Genomic DNA, 17,262 nt, shown 5'->3' on the forward strand with positions numbered 1-17,262 from the left:
CCAAAAGTTTTCGCTGAGCATACTGCATTTCAGTTTGGGTTAGAGTTCTGGACTCATAGGCAACAGGTTGACCCTCTTGCAGAATGACTGCACCAAGACCAAATTTCGAAGCATCATATGAAAGAGTAACTGGCTTGTGGACATCATAGTATCTGAGAGTAGATGGACTGGCAATTCTCTGCTTCAGGGCATTAAGTGCTGTCTGGTGTTGTTCTGACCAAGACCAGGATACATCTTTACATGTCAGCTCTCTGAGTGGTGCTGATATTTGACTCAATTTATTTTTATTTTATTTATTTATTTATTTGTATTTTGCATTTGTTAACTGGGAAAGTCCGACTGGACACAAGTCCATTTTCAGCGGAGGTCTGGGGAGAAAAGCTCAAATTACATACTTTTGCAACATCTCAAAGATTTAGAATTAACTTTCATTTCAGGCAGACTAACATTATAATTAAATGACAGCAAATTGCACACACTCAAAGTAAACATGAACAGCACAAGGTAGGACATTACATAATACATTCCAAATATGACAAGCTATACATATAATCCCTACAGTGGTTATTAGACTTGTTGGAGAAGTAGTTGGCACTGCTATCTTAACTTGAGAGTCAAAAGCATTTAATTTCATATAGTCACAACTGGACTGTAGATAGGGTGAGAAAAATCAGTTGTTATTGGGGTGCATGGGAGTTAGATGCAATCTCAGTTTTTATCCAGGGGTGAGACAGGAGCATAGCCTGTTGTTCATGAAGTGAACTTTAAAGAGTTTCTTAAATTGAATGGTAGAGTTGTTGGATGTTAGGTGGGTAGGAAGGGAGTTCCAGAGTTTAGAGATAGAGTGGATGGAGACAGATTTTCCTGCCTCATTGTTAAATTTGGTGACCTCTAGGTGATTTAGGGTGCTAGATCTCAAGGTTCTTGTGGTGTGAGTATGTATAAGATGTTGAAGAGCTGGGATTTTGTCTGAGCGGTTTAATATTTTGTGTGCTAGTTAGAGCTGATTTATTTGAAGTAAGAGTGGGAGTTCTAACCAGTTAAGCTTGTTGAGAGACTCACAGTGATGTGTTCTGTAGGATGATTCTGAGCAAACCTAGCTATCTTATTATACCTAGGCAATTTTGGAATGAACTTGCATAGGTAGTTAAATATGCCAAGAAAACATTGCAGGACTTGAACATAGTCTGGAGCTGGCATCTCAAGAATGGCTGTTTGCTTAGAAAGGTCTGGTCGCAGGCCTGAAATGGTAAATAAATGACCAATGTAAGTGACTTCTCATAGCCTGAATTTGCATTTCTGAGGATTCAGCTTAAGATTCACTTCATGAGCTCTTTCCAGAACAGTTTTGAGGTTCCTGTCATGCTCTGCTTCACCATGGTTTCCTATTAGTATATCGTCTACTATAATAGCACAAGGATATCCAGAAATAATTTGCTCCATTGCACATTGAAAGACTTAAATTCTGCCACTGATCTCAAATGGCATTCTCAAAAATGTCTACCTGCCAAACTGAGTACTGAAAGTAGTGAGTGGTGAGGATCAATAGGGTCAATATATATTCTGATGTCAACTAAGCTTTTTTTTATAAGCTACCACCATGGAAGATACCCACTCAGTTGGTTCATCTACTGGACAAATCACGCCTTGTTGCACCATTTTATCCAGCTCGGCTTTAACTGTAGTCTGCATGGCTACTGAAATTTTCTGGCTGGCCTGACAACTGTGCTAACATTTGGGTCTAACTTCATGGAGTACACAACTGGAAGCTTCCTTAGTTTGTCTTCACAGAGATCAGCATAGGTAGAAAAAATATGCTGGGCAAAGTTAGAATAGTGGTCTTTCATGCTAACATGGTGAACATCCTTGTTAAATGAAAGCAGTCCCATTTTCAACGTGTCTCTGAGCCCTAATAATGACTGAACATGCCCCTTGATTACATAAAATAATAAGTTGTAACGTTTGCCAGCAGTGTAACATGAAAGCACTACTGAGCCTTTGGTCTAAATCTCTTCACCACCATATGCAACAAGCTTAGCACTCTTGCCAAATCAAGCCTTTCACCAGCACACACTGTAGCAAATGTTTCTGCAGACATAACATTGCACTTTGAGCTCTATATGATTGCCATTTACCTGAATAGTACAAAATACTTCATTCTTGGCCCATAAATCAACTGGGTTGACTGTTTCACAAAGCACTGACACACCATCAGCATAAAAAGAATGAGGCTCTGAGTCATGGCTTTCTAATTGATCAACTCTTTTCTTAAAATGTTCCTTTTTAGTAAAAGAATGTGCGGCTTTCGATTTACAAAATATTTTGAAATTATTCCATTTGTTACATTTATGGCATTGCTGACCAAAAGCTAAGCATTTTTCTCTTTTAGATTCATGATTGCTACCACAATTACAACAGTTATCAATTAAATTAGGTGGGTAGGTGCCAACACCCTTATTTGCTGACTTACTCTTATGCTTCACTGAGGCTGTGCAAACTTTAGAACTTGCTAGAAAGCTCTAGGGTTTACCAGTGAGTCCTGCAGGGGCTACAGTAGCTGTTGTGTGCTTGCACCTGTTTCTCATAACCATGTGCTGCATGCTAGCAACATGAGACTTAGAAGTTACTGGAAACATGCATTCCTCATTTGTAAGTATATTGGTGTGCTTTTCTGTAAGCTCATATATCTGACAAATCTCAATTGTCTTATTTAAAGTTAATATACTGTCACAAAGCAAAATCTTTCTCACAACATCATCTTTAATACCACAGACAAGTCTGCCCTTTATCAGCTCATCCTTTAAATCACCAAATCTGCACGTTTTAGCCTTGTTTCTCAAATCAGTTATATATGCTACAAAAGTTTCACCAGGCTTTTGATCCCTTGTATAAAATAAGTGCCTTTCCATTGTAATATTGATCTGGGGGTTACACATTTCTCTAAATTTATGTTTTAAGCACTCAGGGTCCTCCCTTGACTCAGCTGGTACAACAATATGATGACCCCCCCTCTCCTGCATAGCTGGTGCATATATATATAAATTAACTTTCCCTTTCTATGGCTTCTGACCCAGCTAAATTAAGCAGAATAAATGCCTTTGTACAGTTATCTTTATCAGAAAATGCAGCCTGTATGACAATATTGTACTCTTGCTCAAACACTCTCCAGTTCTCTGCTATATTATTATCAAACACTAGTGGACCAGGTTTTCAAAATCCATCTGCCATGCCAACAAAGTATGTTCAAACAGACTGAAAATATGGCCCCTTTTGCAATTATATATGAACCAACTGCTTTATGAACTTATAATAACATTCAAATCACAATAAACTCTTTGAAAAGCTTTACTTTGTGAAATATGCTCTGAAATTGCTTCATTTGCGAAATAACTGTATTGCATAAACATGCAAACACCTAATACACTTCTGGCAATTTAGATAGCCTCAGTAAATACAAAAATGTACAGCTTCAGTAAGCACATACTGAAAAATGCAGTAATTTCTCTTATTTTACTCATTTTATTAATTTTATGCAATTCAGACTTTCAGACATTTTCCATAGTAATTCATAGTTCTAGCAATATCAGATGTTTTGACTTATTTGAATATCATTGAGCTTTCTGTACACCTTCTTCCATATTTTCTGAATAAGAAATATTTAACATGAGAAATTCATATCTGGCCTGTTTTGTGAATAATGCACACAGCAAAGGACGATTTACTCCTCTGTATTCCACCAACTGTAGCCAAATGCCTTTCAAAGTCAAAGTAGAGAAACTGGAGTTCTTTCTGGCCATCAGATCTGCTGCCTTTGTCTTTGTACCCTTAGACATGCTGTCTCTGATACAATGTCACTCATCCCTGTATACATCGGAGACAAAGCATATGGGGTAGTTCTTTTAAAATGGCTTATTACATAAACACACATCAGGTTTGATAGCAGCTTCAATAAATATAAAATAACTGATTAACAAACTGAGCTTGCACACAGGCAATGGAACTCTGGCTTGCACGTGTTCAGTACTCATACACTTGTACATGCCCACAGGAGGTTTCTGATCTATGGAGCCTGTCATAGTAAGTATTATTTGAATGTATTGCTATGGGCTTTGAGGGTCCAGTAGTAAAATCTGGCAATGGGTATTAGTACATACTATTACTAGTTGTTGTTTGTCTTTCGGCTTTTCCCAGTAAGGGGTCCCCACAGCGGAACTCACTACCATATTTCCAAAAGCAGTGCTATTGCACAATAAGCTAATGCTTAGGTTATTGAGATAGCCCTGGGCAAGTATCAGTCAGTGTGGCAATGGCTACTTCTTCATCTCTGCCTGCACCATAGTTGTTCCTATAGAAAAATTAAAATAAATGGGGAGAAGAAAAAAAAATCAGCCCACAAATGTGGTACAATGAAATGGAATGTAACACAACTGCCACCAACAGCCACATCCATCCTGATACATCAACAACCTGACATATCTTTGTTAGCAGGCTAACCTACTAGGCACTAACTACTTTGGTGCTGAAAAGCAAAAAGTTAACAGAAACACATCTTCATATCACTTACAAATTAATTGACAGCCATCTTTTATCAAATCCTATATAATATTACATCCACTGAAAATGGTCTCTGTCCTAGTTGGAATTTCCTGGTAAACAAATGTTAAATAAATTAATTAAGGAATGCCTTTGACACCACTCGAGTACCTGGCAAGTTGCTGCCTTGCATCCACCTTGTACAACGGACCTTCATAACTGCCCAGTATGCACTGTCGGTGTAGATGATGTAGGAAAATTTTGCTCTCCTTTGTGCAGTCAACTTGAGCTGTTACAAAGCCATTGTCTGAAGAAGCCATGGCTACTCTGGCAGTATGACTCTGTAGAAAATGGTAGTGCACTGCAAACAGCTTTACATTATGGATACAACATGACATGTATTGATGATAAGCATGGTTATACAGGTTATCACAATGGAAAAACATAGTAGTGCAGCTGCAACTGACATGGCTGGATCAATAGGAAGTATTAGTGAGACCATCATGCATGGTAGTATATCTGTATCAATTAATACATTGTCACCCACCATGGCAGTCTATTGCTACACATATGCTTTATATTATGTGTGACACCCCTGCACTGGCCCAGTAATCAAGAAGCCTCAATCCTCACCACTAGCACCAGTGAGGGACGTGCACATTGGGAGGATGACAAGTACTCACACAGTAAAGTAAAATTCCCTTAAGAGCACACAAAGACCACAGTCAGCTTAGGGCTAGTTTCCCACTCTTTCTCCAGATCCCCAATAAGGTTCCCCACTGGCACAGCTATAGGGTTAAGATCTCAGCTGAGTGGTCAAGCCAAAACCTCCAGTGCCCTCTCTGTCCAACCAGTTCTTCGTGTCCCTGCCAAAGTAGCTGACACACACACTTTGAGATTTGATTTATATACAGACACACACAAACTCCTGGGAAAGTCTGGCACAGGTTCACTAGCTAAGCCCCCTTCTGCCCAGACTATAAGGTAGTACCAGCTGCCACCAATCACTGCTTATCAGCTACAATAAGGCTCTTCCCAAAAGGTGACCAATTCTACTGTGTAATGCTACTATAATCCAAATAGTAAGTGTGACTAAGACTTGCAAGGCTATTTAAGAGTGGCTGTACAGTGTCACCAAGTACATATGCAAGTACTCGAATAGCTTAAATATCTCTAAACAAACCAGCCACAATTAAAAGATTTAAATATATTCAATAATAAATAATAAAAGAACAAGACAGTATTCAATAACAAACAATCACTTTAGAGTTCAGAATCACAGGAAATATTTTAAAACAGGACAGTCTAAAAAAAATACAGAAAACATCTAAACTAATATTTACTATAATTCTATTTATATCTAAGCGAGATTACTGTACCCTGGTTATTTACTATTAGTAAGGCAGAAGTAATGATGACAGGATGTTTCTAGGTCCAAAGACAAATACAAAATGCACAGACTTTCTCTGAGAGAGAGTTCTTAAATTAATATCAAAACATTACTGCTGGGTCACCTGGATGATATCACTATTTGTCACCTGCCTCCAGTTCCCAGGCTAAACAGATACCAACAGAATTTAACATTTCTCTGTGAAAAATACTTCTCTCTCAGAAGTTTGCTTAGAACTGGAAGTCGTAAAACAGTTAAGCACTTTTACATTTTAAACCTAGTAATTATGTCTGTTTGAAGACAATAGAAAACCCTCTAGCTCTAGACACCCTGTCTATTTGGATTAGCTAACTTTTATAGCACAGTCGTAAACAATTTCAACTTATTTTCTGGAAGTTTTGCAGGTTAACTCTGTATGTTCTAACTTCTACCTTTAAAACACACATCTGCACAGGTATATAGTTTGTACACATTTCTGCTCTTTTCCAGCAGGGTATGCTGTGATTACATTCTTGAAGCTCAGTATAAAATACAGTTCAACACACACATCTGCACCAGTAGTTTAAGATACACATAACATATAGTTCTCTTACATTTGTAGGACAAGCCTATGGATCATATTAATATTCACAAATGACATATGATTATTTACAAAATTCCAGACAGCTGGACTGGCAGTCACATTTCTATATAGATCATATTAATATTTTTAAGTGACATATAATTATTTACAAAATCTCACCAAGATGGCACAGATATATAGACTGCATCTTGTATAGCATATGCCACAGAGAGAGGTAGATTAAAAATAAAAAAAAAAAGCTGGGTGCCAGGTCCCAGGATAAAAAGTACCCAGTCATAATGTATGCACTGGTGCCAGGACTGATACAAATATCAGTGCAGAATCCTTAGAAATGGAATCATTTCTGCAACAGGGAAAGACCAGGCTCAGAGGGAGGATGCCCCCCCTTATGTTGTAGAAGGAACTAGTTGTCAAAAAAAGCTGACAGGCCAAAAAAGAACCATAAAGAGTGGACCTTTGAGTATAAGGAAGAAAGTATGTATTGTTACTATTGTGCAAGAAGGCCAGAATTTCCAGATAAAAGATGTTCAGAAAGATTAAGAGAGAGTAGAAGAGAAATTAGAGGAAAGAAAAATACTTGCACAAGAAAAAACTATCAAAAGCTTCAAGTAAAAGCTTGTGTTCTTCATTTGAACAGATCCATAAAAAAACATTATATTGATGCAGAATCTTTGGGCTGCCTGGAAAATGAAGTGACAATATAAGTACAGAAATATAAAGAATAAAAACCCAAAGATTTTCAAAAGGTATAAAAAAGAAATGTGGACTTGGGAAAGATTAAGATATCTGGTATGGTGCAATACTGTTGCAAAAGAGAAAGCCAAGCTATCAATACAAACAAAACAGCTCCAAAGATATAGAAAGAGAAATAAAGGAAAATGGCATGCAGATATGGAACATTTTACATTACAAAATAAATAAATAAATAAGAAAACAAAGGGGGGGTGTAGTAATAAAGATTAGTAAGGTAGTAGTTAAACAGGTAGAAACTGAAGTAATGGATTATCTGCAAAGTGAAGCATTTAATGTAGAAAATCCAGCACAGGCAATGTAGCAGCATGATGGAACTATGAGTCCCCAGATTAAAGAGAAGCAAGTGGAGCAGGTAGTATCTGAAGAAGAAATATGGATATGGGAAACATAGACCAGATATGGTGCAATATTTACACAAAGGGGAAAGTAAAACTAATCAATAAAAAAACAGCACCAGAGATATTTGAAGAGAAATACAAGTAAATGCACCCAGACACTAAAATTTCAAAATGCAAAAAATAAGAAAACAAAGGCAGAAAGTAGAAAAGATTAGTAAGGAAGAAGTTAAAGAGAAACTAAAGTTATAGATTATTTGCAAAGTGAAGGATTTACTGTTGAAAGTCCAACACAAGTAATATCTCTGTATGATGGAACAATGAGTCCCCAGATTAAGGAGAAACTGTTGAAGCACGAGGCATCTGAAGACTTGCCACATGGTGAAGCTCTAGAGCCTTCTGTAGGGGATTGGTAGTTCAGTGGATATTGCACAGCAAGAGAAGGAGCAGGAAATAGGTGCAATATTATCACAGACGGTGTTGCAGGGTGATGGGCCATATAGCTCCCATATGAAGGAGCAGCAGATGAAGTAGGGTGCAGCTGAAAAGGATATTCCACAGGATGATGTTCTGGTACTTTCTGTAGAACACCCACAGGAAATGGAGGGCAAAGAAGGTGCACTCAGTCTAGAAAAAATTATCTAAGGGGTGAGCTCTGATTTAATAGAGATGGATAGACATATAAAGATCAATGAAAGAAATAGATTACAAAAAATGAATAAGAACCAAATTAGTAGACGCTTGATAAAGCAGGTGAGTACAGTAATTAGGTCTATTAAGATAAATTCTTGTGATAGAAATAATAGGATATATTTCTGTGCAGCTTAATTCATAACAGATAAAGTCTTACCACAAAAATGTAGGGCAGTAAGGGAAAGGAAGGGAAGAAATAAAATGCCACTGTGGAAGTACTAAATAGAAAAGACTATAAAGCAGTTAAGACAAGAAGTATCACTATTAGAAGACTATAGAAAAGAGAGCAGATCATCAAAAATACTTAGAAGGATAAGATGTGTAATAGCAATGCACAGTAATGAAATAGACAATGATCTATCATATAGTATTGCAAATTATAAACTAAAAATATTGCAAATTATAAACTAAAAATATCAGCCTTTCATCTTTTCCCAGTTAGGGGTTGCCACAGCGGATCACCGGTATGCTATTTGATTGGCAGTGGATTTTTATGGTGTCGAGTTGCCAGCCCAGCGCCCAACCTTCACAGAGGCACGCACATGCTCACACACCTACCTGCATGTCTTTAAAGTTCAGTGAACAGCAGGAAGGACATGCAGACTCTGCACAGAAGGTGCTCCAGCTGAGAATCAAACTGGAGAACTTCTTGATGTGAGGTGAAAATGCTAACCGCTGCACCACTGCAGCCATCAAACTAAAAATATTGGCACAGGCACAAAAATGTAGAAGAAAAAATATAACGTTTGGATATTTCATAAAACTAAAACTAATACTGAAAGCTGCCTTGATGACATCTAGGAATAATGTCCAAGCTATAAACCAATTGGCTTTTCCTGTTCTAATTTACAGTTTTGCTGTGATTAACTGGCTCCAAAATGTATTGGGATTAGTTGGACAGGAAACCAAGAAAAATGCTTTATGTTTACCAGATGATATATAAAAATCATTGTATACCAAGATTATATATTTCTCATTCTGAAGGAGGTATAGACCTCCTCAAAATTGATTACATGTATATAACTGCACTTGTGGGCTGCATACATATCTGCTGACTTGCCATATCCAAACATAGTTAAAATTGTAAAACATGTAGAGAAGAAGTTTAAGATGATTTCTCTGCTTAGTTTAGCAGAAGTATTTTGGTATCAAGTGGGAATAAAAATCAAACCAAGTAGACAAAATTCAGACAACAACCTAATATGCCAAAAATCAAAAAGAATATAAGGAGGAGGATAAGTTGAGAGGCAAAGAATTTGGAAAATGCATAAATATTGTGGTAAGTACAGAGATGTCCTGTAACAGCCTCATGTTGATTAGGATTTGACACAGGAATGACTAAAGAGAGGTGAACTGGAACCAAAAGCTGAAAGGTTAATAATTGTGACCTAGGGTAGTGGTTTACAAAGTCTATTAAACGTGTGAGAAACAGACAAAAGCAGGTTCTGTAAAAAATTAACTGGAAACAGTCACACATCTTGTTACTGGGTGTGATATACTTATAGCAGTGGGCCTGTATACTGAAAGGCATAATAATGTGGCAAGACTGTTGCACTGGGGATTGTGCAAACAGGACAGTATTGAAGTATTTTAGAAGCATTGTAAACATGAACCACAGAGCATTGTAGAGAATGATTAAGTCTATATCACATAGGATCACCCATAGCCAACAGTTCAAAAAACAGATATGAAAATACCAGCTGTAATAGTTCAGGAAAAAAGACAAAAGTAGCATTGGTCATTGAAATTGCTACATCCAGTGAATACAGTGTCTTATGTAGAGGCTGAAGTGTGATCAATGTGGAAGAAAGATACCCAGACAGTTCCAATAGTAGTAGGAGCAACAGGAATAATAAAAAAGATTGTTGTATTTAGTTATGCTACTATTATTACATGTAACTCCACATGAATAGTAGAAGGAGTCCATTCTGGGCACATTGTGTGCTGCAAAAAGCACTTTGGCTAAAATCAAAGATTGAAACAATGCTAATTTCAAAAACTAGGTCCATTCCCATCATGGTATTAGAAACCCACAACACTTGAAGAAATTAAATCGAGAGATGATTATTATGATGAGTAAATTATGTGTTGGCATAAGTGGGGGCCCTGCAACACCAATATACTGAAATGGCATATATGGATATAGTGCCGAGGGAGTTGGAGGTCCACTTTGCATGTATTACAACCACCAAGAGGTCTGGAGCTATAGCCTACCATGACATGACTGTCGTAAGTCATACTTTTGGGCTGTGATCACAAGATGTGACTCCATGTCTGTTCTGTACCTTTCCTGGGCTTATCCTGGCTGCCACAGTGCCTGTGTCTGCCAACACATTTAGGCAGGCATGTAAGCATAGTTGTGCTGTTGCTTCTCTGGATGCACTTTGTGTATGTTCCAATGTGCACTGCAGTTAAGATCATGCAGTTCCATACTATCCACGCCACCTGATGTTGATGATGGCTAGCCTACACATCACAGGGCAAGGCAGTTATGGGTACACAGTTCCACACAATGCTTACCACCTGCTAAAAGTGGGTAGTGCCATATTGAGGCTGCTCACGTGCTATATTCTACTCACCTGTGGCTTCATGACATATGTCATGTTCATGCCATTACAGTGCTCCACCAGCTACATAACATGTGTCCCTCTGTCCCAATGATGTGGAGCCATCCAGAACATGCATCCCATAGTTCCTGTCAGCAAATTTCACCCCATTACTATACAGTATATCCAACTCCTCCAAACCACCCTTCAAATGCACACCAGTTCTACCTCTCAGTCCTTCCCCTTCCTTCTGTGTTGCTTCTCTTGTTTTCTGTGGCTGTGCCTCACCTCACCTGTACAAATGATGAAGAGTGTGCCCACACTTCTGTATTTTGTGGAATATGTAGTTGCTGATCCATAGTGTGGCCAGTATGTGTGCTGTACTGCATAGCTTGGGTGTGGTATTGCATTTATTAGCTTTATTACATGTCTGTATCATGGTTCATAGTTTTGGACCAGATACTGCCTCTTTGTTAGTGCTGCAGTGTATTGCACCACCTCAGCAATGCATAATGTTCTACAGACAGTTCCGTCAGTTACTCCACACCTTTTTCCTCCTGTACTGCTGACTGCAGTGTGCCTAGCACTTTGATGGTGTTCCAGTGCTGCAGCTGCTTGCATGGACCCACATTGTACAGCATAGCAGAGATAACAAATATCGTGCCACAGATCTCAAAATATAGTGCAGTGCACCACCAGAGTTATCTAGGCAACAAAAGCAGGCATTCAGCACAGCAAATATGTGCTCAATGGCATTGCGGTTCTGAGATAGTGTGGACTGTATGACAGTTCATCTATGGTCTGACAACAGCTTGTAGGTAAAATGAAGCATAGCTGCAGGCCGTATCCTGCATCATCTACAGCACATAGCAGTATACAGCATTATTAGTGGACTGCAAGCTACATACCTGTTGGCATATTTTTGTTGCCTGGAGGGGGATGTGTGCACTTAAATAGATATCTCTGTGGGACTTTACCCCACACAAAGAACTTATATAATTCACATATGAGCCAGATATAGATTTGTGAGAACTTCCAGGTTGGTGTACAGGCACATTGTAAATTATGCCCTGTGTATTGCACACCACCTAGTAGTTGATGGAGTAGGGGGGATTCTTGTTGATATACTAAATGCATGTGGAGCAGGCAGGGCCTTGATGCAATAATAGGTGCAGTCAGTGAGTTCCAGATTCTCAGGAACTAGATTATGTTCTAAAATGTCTGCATGATAGAGTTCCTCTTCTCTGATGTCTGTAAGAACCTTATATGATCCTCCAGATGGTGCAGCCTGACATCAAGTAACGTATTTAGGATTTGTGAGGCTGTGTCTGAAAAACTCCTTCTAGGTCACTTGATGGATACTAAAAAGTCCTTGTAGCAAGGATATTTAAAGTTCACTGGGATATGCATTTGATGCACCTGTGAAGGCTGCCAGCCTAACCAGATATAATTTTATAGATAATTCTGTCATTTGTAAATATAAATGTTGAAATACAGGCTTGTTTTCTTAAATGAAAGAATATGCTGTGAAATGTTGAACTTAAAACAACGTAGCAACACTGCCCTCTGCTGTGAAGAAAGCTAAGTCAAGAATTTCTTGTCTGTCCTTTGAAATTAAAATTATTTCTTGTCTGTCCCTTTGAAGTTAGAATTTGGAGTAGATGAGTCTGGAGTGAAGCATCCTGCCTATTGTTTTAACCTAAGGAATAATTACTAGAGTTTACATGTGGAGTGTCTTTTATTGATGTAGTTTCTTGCAGGTGCAAGATAACAGTTATGTAGTTTCTGTTAGCCTGGGAGCACCAGGAATGTGTGAAATGATGTAATGGTAATCAGAATTGCAATTTCAATTTAAACAGAGATAATCAGAAGGCATTAAGTATTTTTGTCTTGACTATCCAACTCATAGCACTGTCTTGCTCATATGTAAGTTATCTTAGATTTGTGTTTTCTTTCAGAAATAGCTAGGAACTAGAAAGATTAGTCTAAATGTTTTTCTGTGATGTCAGAACTGTACTACTGAATTATTTTAAGTATTTCTGTGTGATCTCTGAACACTTGACTAGCACTTTGTAGTAGAAATTGTCTTGTGGTTTTAATTATTTATTATAAAATATTTTTAAACCCTTTTAACTGTGGCTGTTTTGTGTAGAGACAAGTTAAGCTCTAAGAGTACATTGCATGTATATAAGGCTCCTTTACCAAGTCACTCTAATAAGCCTTGACTGTGTAGTCATACTACCAATTGGATAATAATATTGCACAGTAATAATTGGACACCCTTTTAAGGGCCTTTGAATAGCTGATAATTATTAGTTGGTGGTGGCAAGTGGTACTACCATATAGTCTGGGTAAAAGGGGCAGCTGGAGAACCCGTGCCAGCCTTCCCCAGGAGTGTCTTTGTGGCTGTATAAACTCTTCTCAGAGTGTGTGTGTGTGTCAGCTACTTGGGCAGGGACATGAAGCACTGGTTGGACATAGAGTGTGCTAGAGGTTTTAGCTTGCCCACTAGGCTGAGATCTGGACCCTGTAGCTGTGCCAGTGGGGAGTCTTATTGGTGACCTGGAGAGCAAGGGAATGACCAGCCTTGGACTGACTGTGATCTCTGTGTGCTCTTAAGGGAAATTGCACTTTACTGTGTGTATGTGAGGATTGAGGCTCCTTGATTGCTGGGACAGGGCACGGGAGTCACAGCATCCTGCATGACTCCAAGTGAGGATGGCAAATGTCTACAAGCTCTCATATGGAGTCTCTGTTCACACTATGGAGATCAACTATGCAAGTATCATGAAGTTGATGGTAGGTCAGCCATCTGTGATACAGTAGGTGACAGCATGCAGCATTGTGGTCACTGGCTGTAAGATCAATTGCTAACTTTTTCTTGAGGTACTGAAGATACTACTTGTAACATCTTAACACAATTTCACCAGGAAATGATGTACATAGTTGCTGCTTTACATGGCTCACTGATCAATAATTATATGATTTTGAATCATTGTGCCCTCATTTGTTTAGACAATTGATCTCATTTTCATAACGACTCTCATTTTCATGTCCTTATATGGTCATTTACAGGCAATGCAGTCCATATTAATTTCTGCACTAGCACAATTGTCCTACTTGAGTGCCTGAATCACTGCCTTTCTGCTCACCACCATTTATTACACTATTTCATTATTTACAGTCTGCTAATTGTTTCTGAATACACCTCAGTGTCAAAATTTAGCCCAGTACATGTTTTTAAAAGAATAACTTCACACACAATAATTCAGTTTCATATACAGGCAAGCAGAGAGAGAGAGGGAGAGAAAAAGAGAACAATAAAGCAGAGCAACCAATCATACTCTCAGAATACCACAAATAATTATATGAAAAGTAATCCTGACCTATAGTCATAAAGGAAACTCCAGTAAAACACTTCACATATTTAATTTAAATGAAAGTAAACAATACGATTTCAGTGACTCATAAAACAATGAGACATTTCTCTGTTTGGTAAACTAAAAGACAAACCTTCCCATATGAATTACATGCAATACATATATAGATAACATTTACAATTTATTTAGCCTGCACATATAACATGGATTGAATTGTTGATATCAATTTAGTCATGGCTGACATCATTGTAAAAGCTCTGTTAACAGTTTTTGATATGTAACTCAACTGTATTCATCAGTATTTTCCATATGTCATACTTCATTGATCCCTCTTGCACCTTTACATGTTTTTCTAACTAAATAAAAATACTAATTTCCTTAGTAAATAAAAAATGCTAAATGCTAGTAGCCATAGTAACTAGGTAGCTGTGGCTACCTAAATATATTTAAACACAATCTTTTCTCCTTGAATGCATTTAAATATTTGATATCATCACAAAGTATTGCATGAAAATCATGTAACATTAATATACCCCCAGATTTTCTAATCTTCCATGCAGGACTAGCTTAGTCCTGCATGGAAGTGGCCATTTAGGAGCAAGATGGCAGCACGCCATGCATATTAATGAAGTCGCGCTGCCTGAGCTCCAAATCTTACATGGAGCGTGTAAGAGTGCAGGGGGCGTGTCTGAGAGCAGAGCTCTCAGAATATACACCCCCCCTGCAATGAAGAACAGCAGAAAGGCCAAAAGAATGAGCGAGACCGCTCATAGATGTCCGCATACCCCCAGCAATGTCCCCCTATGTGTACAACAGCAATAGTAAATACAAACAAAATAAACATACCATCTCTTTTAAATGAATCCGATCAAATTTAACCATAGGTGAGCATGTTTGCCCATCGCTTAGCTAAGGTTAATGCAGCTTAAATGGCTGAAGAGGATAACAAGGAAGATATATGCAAATGCAGTATAGCAATAGTGTAGTGGCAGAGCATTATCCTTATGAGCAGCATATTCCATTTTTCATATCAATCACATTATGACCAATATTTTAGTTGCATAACCTACTAAATAACATATATTTGTGAACTGGAGTACTGCATTAAATGCAGATGAGGTGTCAGTGTCATAATGTTGCAAAGTCCACAGATAATCACATGTGCCACATACAGTATATGTACACAAGAATCATGGATACAAATGGAAGGTAAAATGTGTAATGAATGATAACACCATACAGCTTCCAGATCCCCCACCTTCCCAAGAACCATTAGACATTACTGTCTAAATCAGTGCAGTTGTAAGCGGGAGTAAGCACTAGTAAGCAAGTGTAAGCACTAGTAAGCAGTAGTAAGCATATGTAAGCAGTAGTAAGCGTGTTTACGCCCGTTTGCATGGGGGTAAGCAATCTGCACACAAGCTAAGCTATATTGAAGCTGTCTGTAAGCATCATTAACTGGAGGTTAGTAGTGCTTACCCTCGTGCAAACCCACTTTCAACTGCTTAAAAGTGCCTTAATCACTCTGTATCCAATGGCCCTTGTTCTGCCCAGCAACAAAATAAACAGCCTTGCAGGTCTTGAACCCAGGACCCTATACACTATAGTCAAAGTAATCAACCACCAAGCCATCACAGCAGTACATAAGAATAATGAGATATCACCAAACAAATCCTCACTATAGTAAAATCAACCTGAACATATGAAAGGAATCAGTACACAGTCAAATGTTCTATAACCCACTACAGAACAGAAATATGTGAACTGGAGTACAGCAGTAAGCCCAGATGTGAGGTGTAATTGTAATAGAGTGTTGAAGTCCCCAATAAAACACAAGGACCCCATAGAGTGTACATAAACATTAATCATGGGTACCAGACATATATATAAAATGTAATGAATAATAAATCAATGCCAAAAAGCAAATATAATGCAAAGTCAAATTTAAGCAACGCTAAGCATTGCACAGGCCAGCTTAGTTGGTAAGCAGTGTGTAGGCCAGCTAACTCAATGTGCCCAGTGGTATACCCCTTTAAACAATGCCAACCTTAGGTAGGTTTGCCCATATCTTAGCCTTTTCAAAACTGGCCAATCATGGCAAAGTGCGGGAATTCAGGTCTACTTATCCCAACAGGTGGGAATACATCTCCTAACTGGTTGTAGCTTCCCCTTGCTGGCACCATTGCAGAAAGGGCAGAGGGAGTGTGCTTCTGAGTGCAGTGCTGGGGCATCCAGGAGTCCAGAGTCATGGCAGGACTCCTTGTCAAAGACCATGAGCAGAGACTGCTGCAGGGTCAGTACCAGGGTTCCCAATATAAGGCGGAAGCCTGGGACCATCTCGCCCATGACCTCACCAGTGCCACTGGTATACCCCGAACTGTTTAGCAGGTCAGGCATCACTATGCCAACCTGAAGCAGCGTAAGTGGAGCCTCCTGGAACTGTGGATCCAAGAGGCTAGGATGGCAGGGACTGTCCCAGCTGTGTGTAAGTATCATTCCACTATGTGGGTAATAATTGCCATATTATGTATATTATGGATAGGTATGGCTAAATATTCCTCTTATGTCCTTCACAGTGGCAAGTGAGCAGGCCACGAACCAGAAAGCCCATGCCTGTCGCCTGGAGAGGTTGCGACATGAGGCAGGTCAGTAATACTCTTACATGTACTGTCATAGGAAATAAATCTAAAAGAAGCAGTAAGGTAATTGCCAGTATAAAACCTGTATTGTTTAAGGCAAGTACAGCATACACAGGGGAATATGGCAGAAAGAGTCTCATATAGTTTGTATGTAAATAAAAGCATAATAGCCTGACAGTAAAGGTATAACTGCTGGACTGCATATTTATACTTTGGTATCATATGGTAATGTAGATTTGCAGTCACTTAACAGTAATGTTGTATTAAGCACTGTTACCCACACTGTGCAACATAAATAAAAAGTGTAGGAATGTCTGTATATGACTGGTGTAATCCCCAGAGGTTATTTAGTACAACTGAGAGACACATAGACAGAAAACAGAGAAAAGGCAGACAACAAAATCCAAATA

The sequence above is a fragment of the Protopterus annectens genome, chromosome 8.part0 (genome assembly GCF_019279795.1).
Source record: "Protopterus annectens isolate FY-2018-M chromosome 8.part0, PAN1.0, whole genome shotgun sequence".
NCBI classification, from domain to species: domain Eukaryota; kingdom Metazoa; phylum Chordata; order Ceratodontiformes; family Protopteridae; genus Protopterus; species Protopterus annectens.